The sequence below is a fragment of the Lagenorhynchus albirostris genome, chromosome 5 (assembly GCF_949774975.1).
Source record: "Lagenorhynchus albirostris chromosome 5, mLagAlb1.1, whole genome shotgun sequence".
Lineage (NCBI taxonomy): Eukaryota > Metazoa > Chordata > Mammalia > Artiodactyla > Delphinidae > Lagenorhynchus > Lagenorhynchus albirostris.
In genome coordinates this window covers 67278621-67296483 of record NC_083099.1, presented here as the reverse complement: position 1 = coordinate 67296483, position 17863 = coordinate 67278621, and the positions used below count along the sequence as shown (strand labels likewise).

The window sequence follows — 17863 nt, the reverse complement described above, 5'->3', positions numbered from 1 at the left end:
GCGGGCCCCTCACTGCTGTGCCCCTCCCATTGCGGAGCACAGGCTCCAGGCTCCAGACGCGCAGGCTCAGCGGCCATGGCTCACGGGTCCAGCCACTCCGCGGCATGTGGGATCTTCCCGGACCGGGGCACGAAACCGTGTCCCCTGCATCGGCAGGCGGACTCTCAACCACTGCGCCACCAGGGAAGCCCTGGGGAAGGTTTTAATTACAAATTTATTTTCCTAATTGTTATAAGGCTACTTGAATTATCTATTTCATCTTGGGTGTGTGTATTGAGGAAACGGTTCATTTCATCTAAGTTGTCAAATTTATGTGTGTAGAGTTGTTGGCTATAATTCCTCATTATCTCTCTGGTGTTTGTCGGGTCTGTGTGATACCCCCTGTTTTATTCCTAATTTCGTAATTTATGACTTTTTTTGTTTTTTGGGTCATCCTTGCTAGCAGTTTGTCAACTTTATTGAAATTTTCAGAGAACCAGCTTTTTGCTTCTTTAATTTTTCCCATTGTTTTTGTTTTTTATTAACTTCTACTTTTATCTTTATTACTTCTTTCCTTCTCAGCTTTGGGTTTGTTCTTCTTTTTCTAATTTCTTGAAGCTGAGGCTTCTACTATTGACTTAGGATGTTCCTTCACCTGATTTGAGCACTTTGGCTTTAATGCTGTAAATTTCTTTCTCAGGACGACTGTAGCTGTATCCCACACAGCTATGGATATGTCTTTGTCTTTATTTGCATTCAATTCAATGAACTTTTTAATTTCTTTGAAACTCTCTCTTTGACCTCAGGATTATCTACCCATATTTAGAAGTATGTTGTTCTGTTTCCAAGCATTTAGATATTTTTCTGTTATCTTTCTATTATTGATTTCTTGTTTGATTCCACTGTAATCAGAGAACATACCCTGTATGATTTCAATTCTTTTAAATTTGGTGACGTTTGCTTTGTAGTGCAAGATATGGTGGATCTTGGTATATGTTCTGTGGGTGTTTGAAAAGAACATGTATTCCGCTGTTACTTGGTGGAGAGTTCTATAAATGCTGATTGGGTCATAGTGTTGTTAAGTTCTTCTAAATCCTTGCTGAAGTTTTGCCCATTTTTTATATCAATTATTGAAAGAATGGTCTTGAAGTCTCCAACTGTAATCATGGATTTGTCTATTTCTCCTTTCATTTCTATCAGTTTCATTTCAAAAATTTTGCAGCTCTGTTATTTGGTGTATACACATTTAAGATTTCTCTGTCTTCTTGGATGAAAGGATTGACCCTTTCATCATTATACAGTTTCCTCTCAATTTCCCTGGTAAGTTTCCTTGCTCAGAAGATTACACTTTTACTAATTCACATAGCACAGCGTTTCAGAAGCCACAGCAATTCTTAAACTCAGTAGTTCTTTCCATTGAACATACTAGTGGAAGCAGAGGCTCTTTTCTCTTTCACATTGATTACTCTTCCTAAACCCAACCTACTTTCCCTACAACAGGGCATTTTGGGATAACCTAGGGACCCAATAGAGTGGAGACAATTTCCTCTTTGTGTATCAGGCAGCACATTTATTCATAAGAGACTATAATAGTTGTCTGTATAACAGCTGTAGTGACCTAAATGTGTTGATAGCCTCAATATTAAGGTTGAGGTCTTATTTGTTTTCTTTAATAAACCACACATTGGCAGTCCCCTAAATAATCAAGACTAAGTTTAAATTATTGGGCAACTATTTCCAGAATCTATTGCCTTTCTAATAATGTCAACACCCTATTTAACTCAAGACAGCAATGCCTATATAGTGGTCATGAAGGAAACAAAGGCAGTGATGTGCTGTAAATGGTAAACACATTCTAAAGTAACAATAATGATAATGATGACGCCCTGATTTTATTTCCTTGGTATAAATTCTCCTGTCATGACTGATTTCAATATCCCAAGGTGACGTCACTGGACCTGGAGTTGGAAGAGATGCACACAGCTGGCCATCATGAGTGGGAGAGCCGAGCACACACCACTGCATCAGGGAATGAAGAGGGGCCAGTGTAAGACAATGGGAAGTGACAAGGTGTTGGCAAACTGGAAGCACATACCTTAACTAAAAACATTCAAATTCAAATTTTGAAAAATACTTAGCAGGGTGGAAATGGCTTATGGATCTCCAATTTGTGACTCAAGAAAAAAATGTGATCCATGCTCCTTATCCTGGTGTTCAAAATTCTTTCCTTTCTGGTTCCTTCCTGCCGTTCCAACTTCTTTCTAGTTCTCTGACTCTTGCTCATTAATCCAGCCATAGACAACCGTCTGTGGTTCCCTGAGCCTGTCTCAGTTACTCTGCACAGATTCTTCCCTCTTCCTGAGATGTTCTTTCCCAGCATATCTTCTTTGGAAATTTCTCTTCCTCCCTTGACCTATGTCAACAATACAGACACACTGAGTTCTGAGCTCCCACAGAATAATTTGTAAGACTGTGTATCAGCAAGTATCATACTGTGCTGTGACTTCCTCCTTCCCCACAAGACTGAGAGTTCCATGAAGACAGAAATTTTGTCTTACTTGTTTCTGTATTTTCATCATTTAGGGCGGAGTCTGGCTTATGTAAGGAGCTCAGTAAACACGTAAATGATTGTATAAATGGGTGAATATTATTATTAATAATAATAACCATTATAAAAGCAAACTCTTAGGTGGCACACACTATGTGGCCAAAATTGGTATAAGCATTGTATATATTTTAAATAATTTAATTCTTACATTAATATCCCTCTTTACATAGTCATTTTATAAATGATAAAACTGAGGCCCAGAGGATGTAAGAGACTAACATACCAAGGTCACGTAGCTAATAAATGATGGAGCTGGGCATTTAGCTTCATCAGACTTTCTTTTCACCTCTTGGCTCTTCCTGACACCTCCTTAACTCGTAGCAGTCTTGGGAAAACAAACACTTCCAAGTACGTTTGTGACTGCAGCATCTAAATGCTCTCACTGTCCCGTAATTCAGGTTACTTAGGGACCATTAGCTATCTGGTTGAGGCTGTTGCCATGGAGGAATTTATAGAGAAAAGCAATGTGTTTAATTAAGTGGTTGTCGAAAACACCCACCCAGTATAGATGGATTCTGGCAACAGAGGTGCTTTTGTTGCTGCCAGAGTCCTGCCACAGGCCATTAACATCTTGATAGATTTGAGGCATTTTCAGCCTGAGTGCTTTCACCCAAGGATGGAGGAAGTCTCGTTGGGCTTTGAGCTGATTGGAGGCCCAGGGTAATAGAGTTAGGACTCGATGGATGGACCCTGCTAGTGTCAGTGAAGGGCTTCAGGCAATAGATGGCTCTATCAGAATTAGATGCAAGTCAAGTCCATGATCAGTTCTGAGCCCCTACCAAATGCCAGACACTGTACTAAGTACTGGGAGGTGGGCCGAGATGGGCTTGGACAAAGGTGACTCCGAATCAGGCCCTGACTTAAGGAATGCTTTCCTCACAATGTACACCATGAACTATATTATGTTGTATAAGGTGAGCACAGAGAAGGGAGAGAAGATTATTCTGGTTGAATTAATATGGAAAGGCTTTATAGGCACAGTGTCCCTGAAGGACAGGAAAGGTCTGGATGAACAGGAAGGAGAGAAAACATACCAGATAGAGAAAATTGGATGAGTACAATCATGAAGCCAAGGTATTGTGTCAGGAACTTTGGGGGAACAGCAGCTAATTCAATCTGACTGGTAGCATTTGTTAAAGGGCATAATGGTAAATAAGGTTGGAAAGGGAAATTCGGTCCATGACATGTAGGGTCTTAAAGATGCAACAGAAGGGTATATAGGCAGTGAGAAGCCACTGATATCCTCAGAGCATGAGCGTGAGAGCGATCTAGACCGGTGCTTCTCAAACTTTAATGATAGGAATCAACTGGAGATCCTGTGAAAATGCAGACTCAGGTTTATATGGCTGGGGTGGGTCCTGGGGGTCGGCACTGCTAACAAGCTCCTAGGTGATGCTGCTGCTGCTGATTCCAAGACCACACTTTGAGTAGCAAAGTCTAGAATAGATGAAAGTATGCAAAAATGAGTGGGGCTGGGTAGGAGATACATTTCAGCTTGTTAATTTGTATATTACATTTATTATTCATGACTAAAATGTTTAGCAATCCCCGATTCCTCAGTTTACTTGGGGTTTTTGTTTTATGTGTGTCTTTATTTTTTAAATTATTAGTAGCAGTGTTTTTCATTACAAAAGTAGTTCAGCATTCCTAATTATACTGTGACAAGATAAAGTACGATTGACCTTAGTCCATCAACGGCAGCCACCATTCCCTACAAGTATCTGACTTTTTAGTTGATTCTGGGAAAAGACTAAATAAAGTCAAATGGACAACACAAGGCCAGAAAGATCTGGAGAGGAAAAGAGGAAAAGGTCTCTGAGCCTGCCCAACAAATCACTGTCCTCCTCCCTGAAAACAATAGACAATCAATGAAGAAACCAGACACAGGCACAAAGATCATTTAACCAATTTAAACCGTGGTGATGGCTGTGTTGGGAGATGAAAAAAATCTCAAAAGGCAGCAAGGTCAGTACAGTGAGAAGACAACTGGGCTGAGAGAGAGGTCCCGAGAAGTCAAGCTGTCCTGTGACCCTTAATAAGTGGTTGCCCTTAGATAGGTCGTTTAATCTCTGGGTTTCTTCAACCAGAAAATAAAACCAATAGTTCCTTCTTGCCTTCTTCCCTGGGTCTGTTTGAGGATCAAATGTGAGTGCAGGTGTGAAAGCAAACACAGGCATTGCTTTGCGGATCGGTGAACTCCAGTGGCACCCTGTGCCTGGGAAATCGTTTGGTCTCCTCTGCCTCAACATTGCTTCGCTTCCCGGATGCCTTTCTTTTTATTTAAACATCTAGGATAGTTCTTTCTTCTGGGAAATCATTCTAAATTAAGCAGAGATGCCCTGCACAATTCCACTTACCCCACCAAGCCCAAGAAACAGAATTCTGAGTTTAACCATTGGGTTACAGTCTGAGAAGGGGCACACATGGAATCTGGGCACAGTAGCAAAAGATCATTTTAGCAAAAGTCAGGGCAGAATAATGCATTGGAGCCCTGTCTCTGCTACTTTAGAGCTGTGTTACTCTTCTTTTTCAAAAATTTTTATTGAAATATAGTTGATTTAGAATGTGTTAGTTTCAGGTGTACAGTAAAGTGATTTAGTTATACAATACATACATATATATACATATATATTCTTTCTTTACATTCTCTTCCATTATAGGTTATTACAAGATATTGAGTATAGTTCCCTGTGCTATACAGTAGGTCTTTTTTGTTTATCTATTTTGTATGTGTTACTCTTCTGAGCTTTGATTTCCTCATCTGCAAATTGGAGTTCATGTTTCCTGCCTCAGACAATTGCTATGAAGATTGAATTAAATGAAGAAGAGTAAGTTTTAAACTATAAAGTGCTACAGGAATATTACTTACTATTTTTTATCAAAAAATAAGTGGGGAATGCTTTACATATTTTCATTTCTCTTTCCAGTTGTGGAATGTTACTCTGGCCCACTGGTAACTCTCCCTTACTTGGTGCTTCAATTCTAAAAAGATAATATAAACCTTTACATTTGTGTAGCCACTGACAGTTTAAAAGTAACTGTCTAATACTTTACAAAAACTACAAGATAACCAAGAAAAATACGAGGAAAAATCCCTAAGAAAAATGCCATTTAGAGATCATCAAAATTATATAAATTATACAAATATAACGGCAAATGCATGGAAAGCACTTATCGCAAGGTACAGTTTAAGTGCTCAGTAAATGTTATCTATTAATATTATAACAATCTTTGACAGAAGATTGCATGGAGAAAAGCTGGAATGATATATACCAAACATTAATAGTAGCTGTGCTTCTTTCAAGAGCAGTGGATTTCTAATGGATTAAAGACTGTATTAAAACAAATTCACTAATTTAGAAAAACAAAATGGAAAGCCCACTCAAGTTCACCTAGCTACACTGATAATAAGTAGCAGAGCCAGGAATCAAACCCAAGTCTTCTGATTCCAAATTCAGGACTCTTTCTATGACACCAGGCTGCTTCCTTGACCTCACTTTCATTCTACTGTCTTTATGTCCAACACAGATGATTAGTCAGATTTCACCAAAGTCTGAGGATAAAAACCTAGGTGGGTTTCAGGAGAGGTAGGCAATGAAACATGCTGAAAGTATTTGCCATGAAGATGAAGAGCAAGAGTTACTTGATCCCAGCCACTAGAGGCAAGTCCTCTCCTTCAGGAATAAGGGGAATGAGAACAACAACCCTCACCACCACTTCACACTAATGTGTGTGGAGGGAAGATCTCATCTCCTCCCGCCTCCTTAACCACCGCAGACAAAGACATCTTGAGTACATTTGACTGAAGAGCCACGTCATTGCCATCGTATCGCACTTTTCTGAGACTCCACAGAGTGTCAAGATGTTCTCCTTGGTACTGGCTTAATGGATCACTTCTAAAAGCGTAGGCACTATTTATTGTAAAAGTCCTTTCCCAGAGGGCCAAGAAAGACAGTACGAGGAGGAGATAAACATCATCCTGTCTTTACAGCTATAAAGTTATAAAATTCCTAAATGGGCTGGGCTGGGCTGGAAGCCTGAGTCTCACTTGAAGTCTCCTTACGGTATTCTTTTTTTTTGAATTTTGAATTTTTAAATTTTATTTTACTTATTTATTTTTTATATAGCAGGTTCTTATTAATTATCTATTTTATACATATTAGTGTATATGGTACACTTTAAGAATACCTTAATGGTTTTCTTAATGGTTTCAGCTAACTGGGATCTCGCTGGAGCTGATAGCATCTCTCCAGTTCTCCTTTTGGTCTCCCTGTCCATCCTCCTTGTATTCGCTACCCAAGTGCCTTCAAACTCATTTTTCTAATCTGCTGAATGATATATCTGTCTAAATTTAGAACATGTCAAAGAATTTAATCTGCACTAGTTTGGGTGATATCCTTTGGAAAATGCTTTGACTGACTTAATGTTATTTCATGCCCTTAGCACCTATAGAAGGCAGGCCTATATAAATACGTCAGGATTACTGTCCCTTTTGAAAACTAATGAAGAGGGCATCTGTACACATACGTAGAACCATCTATTCAATACCACTATGAGGAGGCACGATGGATACCTCAGGCACATTTTTTTTCCCCACAACTTTATACAACAAGTTCTGTAAAAAGTGAATGACAAGACTGTTGGGAGGATTAAGTGAGACTGTGTGCACAGTTTCTCCTCCAATGTTTGGCATATGGTGGTTTCTCAATAAGGTAGAGTTACCATGTCCTTCTTAACTTAGAATTGCGGCACAGACAGCCCATCAGTTTGCCAGGCCAAAGCCCAAGCATTACCCTGAACTCCTTCCTCCTAGATGATTAAACACAAAGATCCACAAAGCCCAGCTATGTCAGTTATCAACTTATTGCTTCTCAGTTCCTAATGCACACTTCAGTATATGCTCTATGATAAACATCAGATTCTCTTAAGCACTTCTGCTTTCAAGTGTGCCCCCATGTTACGATTTTGCAGTAGAGAGCACTAGAGGGATACAGAGGAAGAAGAGGCCTTTTGGAATATCCAGCTTAGGCTGGGAGTCAGCAGGTTGATGCGAGAACAGCCAATGGCCTCTGCCCCAGCCAGAACACAGACCCTCTGCAACCCTGCAACCTCTGCTTGGCGTTCATCTTTCCTCAGCCACCTGTACAGACTTCATCCATTCACCAATGAAAAAGGTGACTTTTTGCTAAATTGGATAATAGTTTTTGAATTCTGGAAGAATATTTCCTCAAATTTTTTGTGCTATGACAATATTATAGCCACAGACACGACTCACTTTTAAACTTAATCTGCATTGTTAACATATACTCTATTACTTTCTTAAGTTTAGACAATAAACAAAACAATAAATCAAACTCTGACCTCTAGTTGGCTTATTTTCACGGGATAATTGCTGCCACCGGGGCCAATTCCAAGCTACCAACCTGATATCACTGAACATCCAGGTGGTAGAAAGGGGCAGGAACACACTGTCCTGTATTATTTCCACCACACAAATAGAATTGGCAAAAATAACCCCCAGAGCATACATAACAGCAAAGTGAAGTAAAATCATCAGAGGATGAGGCATTTTGAGTATATTACCTTTGTTTTAAATTTATTTGGGGTGAAAGGTAAAAACCCACCAAACCAAACAAACGAAGAGGAAATAGGCAGTCTACCTGAAAAAGAATTCAGAGTAATGATAGTAAAGATGACCCAAAATCTTGGAAATAGAATGGAGAAAATTCAAGAAATGTTTAACAAGGATCTAGAAGAACTGAAGAGCAAACAAACAATGATGAACAACACAATAAATTAAATTAAAAATTCTCTAGAAGGCATCAATAGCAGAAGAAATGAGGCAGAAGAGCGGATAAATGACCTGGAAGACAAAATAGTGAAAATAACTATGGCAGAGCAGAATAAAGAAAAAAGAATGAAAAAAATTGAGGACAGTCTCAGAGACCTCTGGGACAACATTAAACGCACCAACATTCAAATTATAGGGGTCCCAGAAGAAGAAGAGAAAAAAAAGGGGACTGAGAATATATTTGAAGAGATTATAGTCCAAAAACTTCCCTAATATGGGAAAGGAAAGACTCAATCAAGTCAAGGAAGTGCGGAGACTCCCATCCAGGCTAAATCCAAGAAGAACCACACCAAGACACATATTAATCAAACTATCAAAAATTAAATACAAAGAAAAAATATTAGAAGTACAAAGGGAAAAACAACAAATAACATACAAGGGAATCCCCATAAGGTTAACAGCTGATTTTTCAGCAGGAACTCTGCAAGCCAGAAGGGAGTGGCAGGACATATTTAAGTGATGAAAGGGAAAAACCTAAAACTAAGATTACTCGACCCAGCAAGGATCCCATTCAGATTTGATGGAGAAATTAAAAACTTTACAGACAAGAGAAAGCTAAGAGAATTCACCACCACCAAACCAGCTTTACAACAAATGCTAAAGGAACTTCTCTAAGCAGGAAACACAAGAGAAGGAAAAGACCTATAATAACAAACCCAAAACAATTAAGAAAATGCAAATAGGAACATACATATCAATAACTACCTTAAATGAAAATGGATTAAATGCTCCAACCAAAAGACATAGACTGGCTGAATGGATACAAAAACAAGACCCATATATATGCTGTCTACAAGAGACCCACTTCAGACCTAGGGACATAAACAGACTGAGAGTGAGGGGATGGAAAAAGATATTCCATACAAATGGAAATCAAAAGAAAGCTGGAGTAGCAATTCTCATATCAGACAAAATACACTTTAAAATGAACACTATTACAAGAGACAAAGAAGGACAATACATAATGATCAAGGGATCAATACAAAAAGAAGATATAACAATTTTAAATATTTATGCACCCAACATAGGAGCACCTCAATACATAAGGCAAATGCTAACAGCCATAAAGGGGGGAATTGACAGTAACACAATAAGAGTAGGGGACTTTAACACCTCACTTTCACCAATGGAAAGATCATCCAAAATGAAAATAAATAAGGAAATACAAGCTTTAAATGATACATTAAACAAGATGGACTTAATTGATATTTATAGGACATTCCATCCAAAAACAACAGAATACATTTTCTTCTCAAGTGCACATGGAACATTCTCCAGGATAGATCATATCTTGGGTCACACATCAAGGCTTGGTACATTTAAGAAAATTGAAATTGTATCAAGTATCTTTTCCGACCACAACGCTATGAGACTAGATATCAAGTACAGGAAAAGATCTGTAACAAATACAAACACATGGAGGCTAAACAATACACTACTAAATAACCAAGAGATCACTGAAGAAATCAAACAGGAAATCAAAAAATACCTAGAAACAAATGACAATGAAAACACGATGACCCAAAACCTATGGGATGCAGCAAAAGCATTTCTAAGAGGGAAGTTTATAGCAATACAATCCTACCTAAAGAAATAAGAAAAATCTCAAACAAACAACCTAACCTTACACCTAAAGCGATTACAGAAGGAAGAACAAAAAAAACCCCAAAGTTAGCAGAAGGAAAGAATTCATAAAGATCAGATCAGAAATAAATGAAAAAGAAATGAAGGAAACAATAGCAAATATCAATAAATCTAAAAGATAGTTCTTTGAGAAGATAAACAAAATTGATAAAGCATTAGCCAGACTCATCAAGAAATAAAGGGAGAAGACTCAAATCAATAAAATTAGAAATGAAAAAGGAGAAGTAACAACTGACACTGCAGAAACACAAAGTATCATGAGAGATTACTGCAAGCAACTATATGCCAATAAAATGGACAACCTGGAAGAAATGGACAAATTCTTAGAAAAGCACAACCTTCTGAGACTGAACCAGGAAGAAATCGAAAATATAAACAGACTAGTCTCAAACACTGAAATTGAAACTGTGATTAAAAATCTTCCAACACACAAAAGCCCAGGACCAGATGGCTTCAAAGGAAAATTCTATCAAATATTCAGAGAAGAGCTAACACCTATGATTCTCAAACTCTTCCAAAATATAACAGAAGTAGGAACACTCCCAAACTTATTCTACAAGGCCACCATCACCCTGATACCAAAACCATACAAAGATGTCACAAAAAAAGAAAACTACAGGCCAATATCACTGATGAACATAGATGCAAAAATGCTCAACAAAATACTAGCAAACAGAATCCAACAGCACATTAAAAGGATCATACACCATGATCAAGTGGGGTTTATCCCAGGAATGCAAGGATTCTTCAATACACACAAATCAATCAATGTGATAACCCATATTAATGAATTGAAGGAGAAAAACCATATGATCATCTCAATTGATGCAGAAAAAGCTTTCGACAAAATTCAACACCCATTTATGATAAAAACCCTCCAGAAAGTAGGCATAGAAGGAACTTACCTCAACATAATAAAGGCTATATATGACAAACCCACAGCCAACATCTTTCTCAATGGTGAAAAACTGAAAGCATTTCCACTAAGATCAGGAACGAGACAAGGTTGCCCACTCTTACCACTATTATTCAACATAGTTTTGGAAGTTTTAGTTACAGCAATCAGAGAAGGAGAAATAAAAGGAATCCAAATTGGAAAAGAGGAAATAAAACTGTCACTGTTTGCAGATGACATGATACTATACATGGAAAATCCTAAAGATGCTACCAGAAAACTAGTAGAGCTTATCAATGAATTTGGTAAAGTAGCAGGATACAAAATTAATGCACAGAAATCTCTTGCATTCCTATACACTAGTGATGAAAAATCTGATAGAGAAGGTAAGGAAACACTTCCATTTACCACTGCAACAAAAAGAATAAAATACCTAGGAATAAACTTACCTAAGGAGACAAAAGACCTGTATGCAGAAAACTATAGGAAACTGATGAAAGAAATTAAAGATGGTACAAACAGATCGAGAGATATACCATGTTCGTGGATTGGAAAAATCAACATTGTGAAAGTGACTATACTACCCAAAGCGATCTACAGATTCAATGCAATCCCTATCAAACTACCAATGGCATTTTTCACAGAACTAGAAGAAAAAATTTCACAATTTGTATGGAAACAAAAAAGACCCGAAATAGCCAAAGCAATCTTGAGAAAGAAAAATGGAGCTGGAGGAATCAGGCTCCTGGACTTCAGACTATACTACAAAGCTACAGTAATCAAGACAGTATGGTACTGGCACAAAAACAGAAATATAGATCAATGGAACAGGATAAAAAGCCCAGAGATAAACCCATGAACATACAGTCACATTATCTTTGATAAAGGAGGCAAAACTATACAATGGAGAAAAGACAGCCTCTTCAATGAATGGTGCAGGGAAAACTGGACAGCTACCTGTAAAAGAATGAAATTAGAACAGTCCCTAACACCATACACAAAAATAAACTCAAAATGGATTAAAGACCTAAATGTAAGGCCAGACACTATCAAACTCCTAGAGGAAAACATAGGCAGAACGCTCAATGACATAAATCACAGCAAGATCCTTTTTGCCCCACCTCCTAGAGAAATGGAAATCAAAACAAAAATAAATGGGACCTAATGAAACTTAAAAGCTTTTGCACAGCAAAGGAAACCACAAACAAGACAAAAAGACAACCCTTAGAATGGCAGAAAATTTTTGCAAATGAAGCAACTTAAAAAGGATTAATCTCCAAAATTTACAAACAGCTCGTCCAGCTCAGTATCAAAAACACACAAAAAATAATACAAAAATGGGTAGAAGACCTAAATAGATGTTTCTCCAAAGAAGATGTACATATTGCCAACAAACACATGAAAGGATGCTCAACATCACTAACCATTAGAAAAATGCAAATCAAAACTACAGTGAGGTATCACCTCACACCAGTCAGAATGACCATCATCAAAAAATCTACAAACAATAAATGCTGGGGAGTGTGCGGAGAAAAGGGAACCCTCTTGCACTGTTGGTGTGAATGTAAATTGATACAGCCACTATGGAGAACAGTATGGAGGTTCCTTAGAAAACTAAAAATAGGGCTTCCCTGGTGGCGCAGTGGTTGAGAGTCCACCTGCCGATGCAGGGGACGTGGGTTCGTGTCCTGGTCCAGGAAGATCCCACATGCCACAGGGAGGCTGGGCCCGTGAGCCATGGCTGCTGAGCCTGCACGTCCGGAGCCTGTGCTCCGCAACGGGAGGGGCCACAACAGTGAGAGGCCTGCATACCACAAACAAACAAACAAACAAAAAACTAAAAATAGAACTACCATACGACCCAGCAATCCCACTACTGGGCATATACCCTGAGAAAACCATAATTCAAAAAGAGTCATGTACCACAATGTTCATTGCAGCTCTATTTACAATATCCAGGATGTGAAAGCAACCTAAGTGTCCACTGACAGATGAATGGATAAAGAAGATGTGGCACATATATACAATGGAATATTACTCAGCCATAAAAAGAAACGAAATTGGGTTATTTTGTAGTGAGGTGGATGGACCTAGAATCTGTCATACAGAGTGAAGTAAGTCATAAAGAGAAAAACAAATACCATATGCTAACACATATATATGGAATCTAAAAGAAAAAAAAAGGTTCTGAAGAACCTAGTGGCAGGACAGGAATAAAGATACAGATTTAGAGAATGGACTTGAGGACACAGGGAGGGGGAAGGGTAAGCTGGGACGAAGTGAGAGAGTGGCATGGACATATATACACTACCCAATGTAAAATAGATAGCCAGTGGGAAGCAGCTGCATGGCACAGGGAGATCAGCTCAGTGCTTTGTGTCCACCTAGGGGGGTGGGATAGGGAGGGAGGGAGGGAGACACAAGAGGGAGGGGATATGGGGATATATGTATACATATAGCTGATTCACTTTGTTATACAGCAGAAACTAACACACCATTGTAAAGCACTTATACTCCAATAAAGATGTTTAAAATAATAATAATAAATAAAATACAAAAAAAATTTATTTGGGGGTGAAACTAATTTTATTTAATTTTACATATAATAATAACTTGTAAAACTATTTAATTTAAATTTAAGAATTAACAACTGACTGTCAAAATTCCTGAAATCCTACCATTCACCTCTTATGAGCAAGTGTGAACCAGCTCCAGCATGCCACTGGATCAGACCTTCATGGATATTGCATAAGTATCTAAGGTGTCACCTAAACTCCCACCCATTTATTGATCCTCCACATTTCAAACATGTACGGGCCACAGACCCTGATCCACAATTTCAAATTCAACAAAACTCTGAAAATTGCAGCCGTGGTGCAAACTCACTTTGCGGTAAAACCAGATCTGAACCAGATGACGATTTATTCTATTTTTAATATCACATGTTTCCCTGAAAAGAGATTAATATGTTTGATTAGGGTGGGTAGTCCCAGACCTCCACTTGGGGCATAAAATAAACAACATATGCATTGTTTTACATTTCCAAAATATGAAAAATTCTCAGCTGATTCAAGGGTTTTGGATAAGGGATTGTGGACTTTCAGTGATCTTCATAAAATATAAATACAGAGCCTCACCCATCAGAGCCTCCGTATCACCTAAGGGATAGAATCGAAGTTCTTAAACATGATACACAAGGCCCATAAGTCCTTTTCAAGTTTCCTCTCAACAGCTCCCACCTTGCCCTCCTATATCAAACTACTTCTAGGAGTCTGACAAACCATGACTAAAGATGGAGCTGGGCTTATCAGTTACCCCTCATCTACACTGTATATACTTGGGGAAAGAATCAGAACCCAGCTAACGCAGGAGTGTGGTGGTCCATCTTTCTTGCTCTATCACTTATGGGATCTTCATCTGGCCACTTCATTTTCCCTAGTCTCCACCTCTCATCTATAAAATGGGAATCATACAACTAACAAGGATGTAGGGAAGGTAAAGCAAGTTCATGGACATGAAGATACTTTTACATGTGCTATATACTACATTAAAAGGTTTTTTACTATTCATCATTCTGAAACTGGAATACTGGTTTGAAAGCAGATATTCTTTAAACCACTGATGAGTAGCCAGGGATTTCTCATCTCCCCAGAAGGAGCTGAAAGTTGATGTACATGAAGCCCAGCCTTTTCTGTCACATACAAAAAAAGTGTTATGCTTGAAAAGAGTCTTGTGTGGTTGGTAAGGCTGGGGAAATAGGTCTATGTTACAGCCCCTGTAACTCTCAGGAATGGATGGGTCTTATTCCATTAGAAAAAGGAGGAAAGGGGACAAGAGCAGCCCAGGTTCTCACCTTTCTGGGCCTGTGTGTTTATACATTTGTTTTGTTTAGTCTTGCTGTTGTTATTTTGGAGGTTTTGTTTTTTGTTTGATTGGTTTTGCTGTTGCTGTTTTTTGCTGCACTACAAATAAACAGAGGACTTAAGCCTGAAAGGTCATTCAAAACGTATGCATGCCCCTCCTTTGACAAACAGCTTCCTATCTTCTGCTTGAACAGTCACAGTGAATGGGAGCCCATTCATTTAGTCCAGATGCCTGAACATTTTCTTTACAACTGGTACCTCCTCCTTCCATTACATGAAGGCAGTCTGAACCAGCTACAAAGAGTAACAGGAAAAGAAAAGAAACTGGCAATGTATTACACTGGTAAAAACGACTGGAATCAGATCTTTTCCTGAAAGTAGATTTTGATGGAGGGTTGTGGGAGAAGTAAAAGAATTTTGAGAGAGAAGAATGACCAAAAAAGAACACAAAATCACTACCATTTAAAAAGGAGAAATGGGTTCCAATGTGCAAAGGAAGAAAGTCTGATAGCAAATAAGCAAATATGATTGCTTGAAATTCTACATGCATAGGATACATGCCTCATTATTGTCCTTAATATAAATGGGTACCACAAGACAAAAGAGAAATAGAAAACTAGTTGCCAGAGATTTCTTACCAACTTTCTGAACGTCCTATTAGATTCAGAGGTAAGTACAAGGCTTGCGTCTTTGGGGCAAAGCTGTTCATATTTACCTGAAAACTGCTGGTGTTAGCAATCATCCTAGCTGATGTTAAATCAAGCACACAATTATAGTGCTAAACCTCAATGCAGATCACACAATCAGATTTATCTTCCAAAAATTGATATCTACAGGCCACTGCAATCACTGAGCAGAAACATTCAAACAAACAAAAAAACAAGTCAAACTTCTGTACAAATAAAACCAAACAAAATATGCACCCTTAAAGAAATTACTGATTCTATTATTTGAGAATTCAAAAGTAGCCACCACTGGATTTGAAAGACCATGTTTGTGCATTCTTTCTTATAAATGAGATACATTGTAGAAATGAAATGAGATATATTGTAGAAAAAAAGTGAGATACATTGTAGAAACAAAATAGGTAAGTGTTTACTTCTGACGTGACCTTCAGAATTTATGTAGACATCTTGCTTAATCAAGGCAGCCTTTTCTTTCTTTCTTTTTTTTTTTTTTTTTTTGCGGTACGCGGGCCCCCCACCGCCGCAGCCTCTCGCGTTGCGGAGCACAGGCTCCAGACGCGCAGGCTCAGCGGCCATGGCTCACGGGCCCAGCCGCTCCACGGCATGTGGGATCTTCCCAGACCGGGGCACGACCGCGTGCCCCCCGCATCGGCAGGCAGACCCCCAACCACTGCGCCACCAGGGAAGCCCAAGGCAGCCTTTTCATTTGCACAAATCATATTTTACTCTGCAGATGGGAGGTGGAGAGTAGAGAATAAAATGTAAGTTGGTGAAAGTGAATAAATTAAAAGACTTTTCATTAAAGGTAACCCAGAGATGATAGAGATAGAGATGGACAAGATAGAAATAAACGTAGAGGCTACCAATAACAACATCAAAAAGTATTGCCTTTTACCAATAGTTAGTACTTGAGAACAGAGGAAGGACACTGATGTCCACTGAAAATCCACTATGTGCTAAGGACTTTGCTAAGAATTTTACAATGTTACCTTGTTTAGTCTTCATAACAACTTGTCAGGTATATATCATTATCTGCAATTCATAGATGAAGACACAAATGCTCAGAACTTGTCAGCTTGGTTTTCAAAAATTCATTTTAATTCAAGTTTTGGAACCCATTTGAAACAAAAATATGCTATGGTGGTCAGAAAGATGGACTCACAGTTTATTTGGTTTCTGCATTCCTTTGATTGAGGGATTTGTTCTGCTCGACTGGAAGGTTAAACATCCCAGTGTTGTCCTCCTAAAATTTATTCAAAGAAGATGTCCCTCCCAGAAGGGAAAGATAAAATGATTCTTCACTCAGGTGTAGAAATGACTGAGCTTTTCGGCTGGAACCTTTGGTGCTTGTACTACCAAGAAAACTTACTGAACCAATTAAGTATCTCAAATGGAGTTCTAATTGCATTCTCCATTTAATATCATGGATTCTGCAGAAGAAAAGAGATGCCTCTTACCCTTATTATGTGCATATTTTACTTACTACTATAAGGACTATGGCATTCCTAATAGTCACCTGGTGGGTGAAAAAAAAGTCACACAGACACTAGAGTGTCAGGGTAGGACAGAAAGTTAACCATCTTCATTGTGTCTGGCAATGAAAACCCCTGTAGCTAAGATAAGCCTTGAGGGTGAATGGAGCAGTCATTAAAATGACAAGCACTTAAGTGTTAGATTTGGTTTTTATCTTAACTCTGGACAGGTGGCCTTTCTTTTGAGGGCTTTTTATTTGCTTGTTTTGTTTTTTTTAAATTTTTATTTTATATTGGAGTATAGTTGATTAACAATGTTGTGTTAATTTCAGGTGTAGAGCAAAGGGATTCAGTTATACATGTACATGTATCTATTCTTTTTCAAATTCTTTTCCCATTTAGGTTACTACAGAATATTGAGCAGAGTTTCCTGTGCTATACAGTAGGTTCTTGTTGGTTATCAATTTTAAATATAGCAGTGTGTACCTGTCAATCCCAAACTCCCAATCTATCCCTCCCCGCCTCCAAGGTGGCCTGTCTTTATCCTGCATGATTTCCCTAGTTTTGTTGCTCATGTTATTGTACCCAATTTACTTAATGATAAAATTCACACTGTATATGTTGACCTCATTCATCCTCTTTCCCAACCTTCCTTTCCACTGTACCCAGAGTGGGATGGTTAGTAGCCTGATGTGGTTGGAGGGAGAGTGCTTACAAGAAACAGAGATTGGAACCAGAGAGATCAGTGAGGAGGCTAATAACAGTGGTCCCTGAGAGCCCCGATGAGGGCCTGACCTAAGGTAGTAACAGTGATGGTTGAGTGAAGCAACTAGCCTGGAAAACAGTGGTAGAAGTCAAACCTGGT

General features: G+C 38.6%; 1 protein-coding gene across 2 annotated transcripts in view; it reads right to left on the bottom strand.

Moving 5' to 3' along the window:
* Positions 1–17863, bottom strand: part of TPRG1 (tumor protein p63 regulated 1) — a 261943-nt gene that overhangs the window by 139397 nt on the left and 104683 nt on the right. The gene's annotated exons all lie outside the window — the stretch shown is intronic.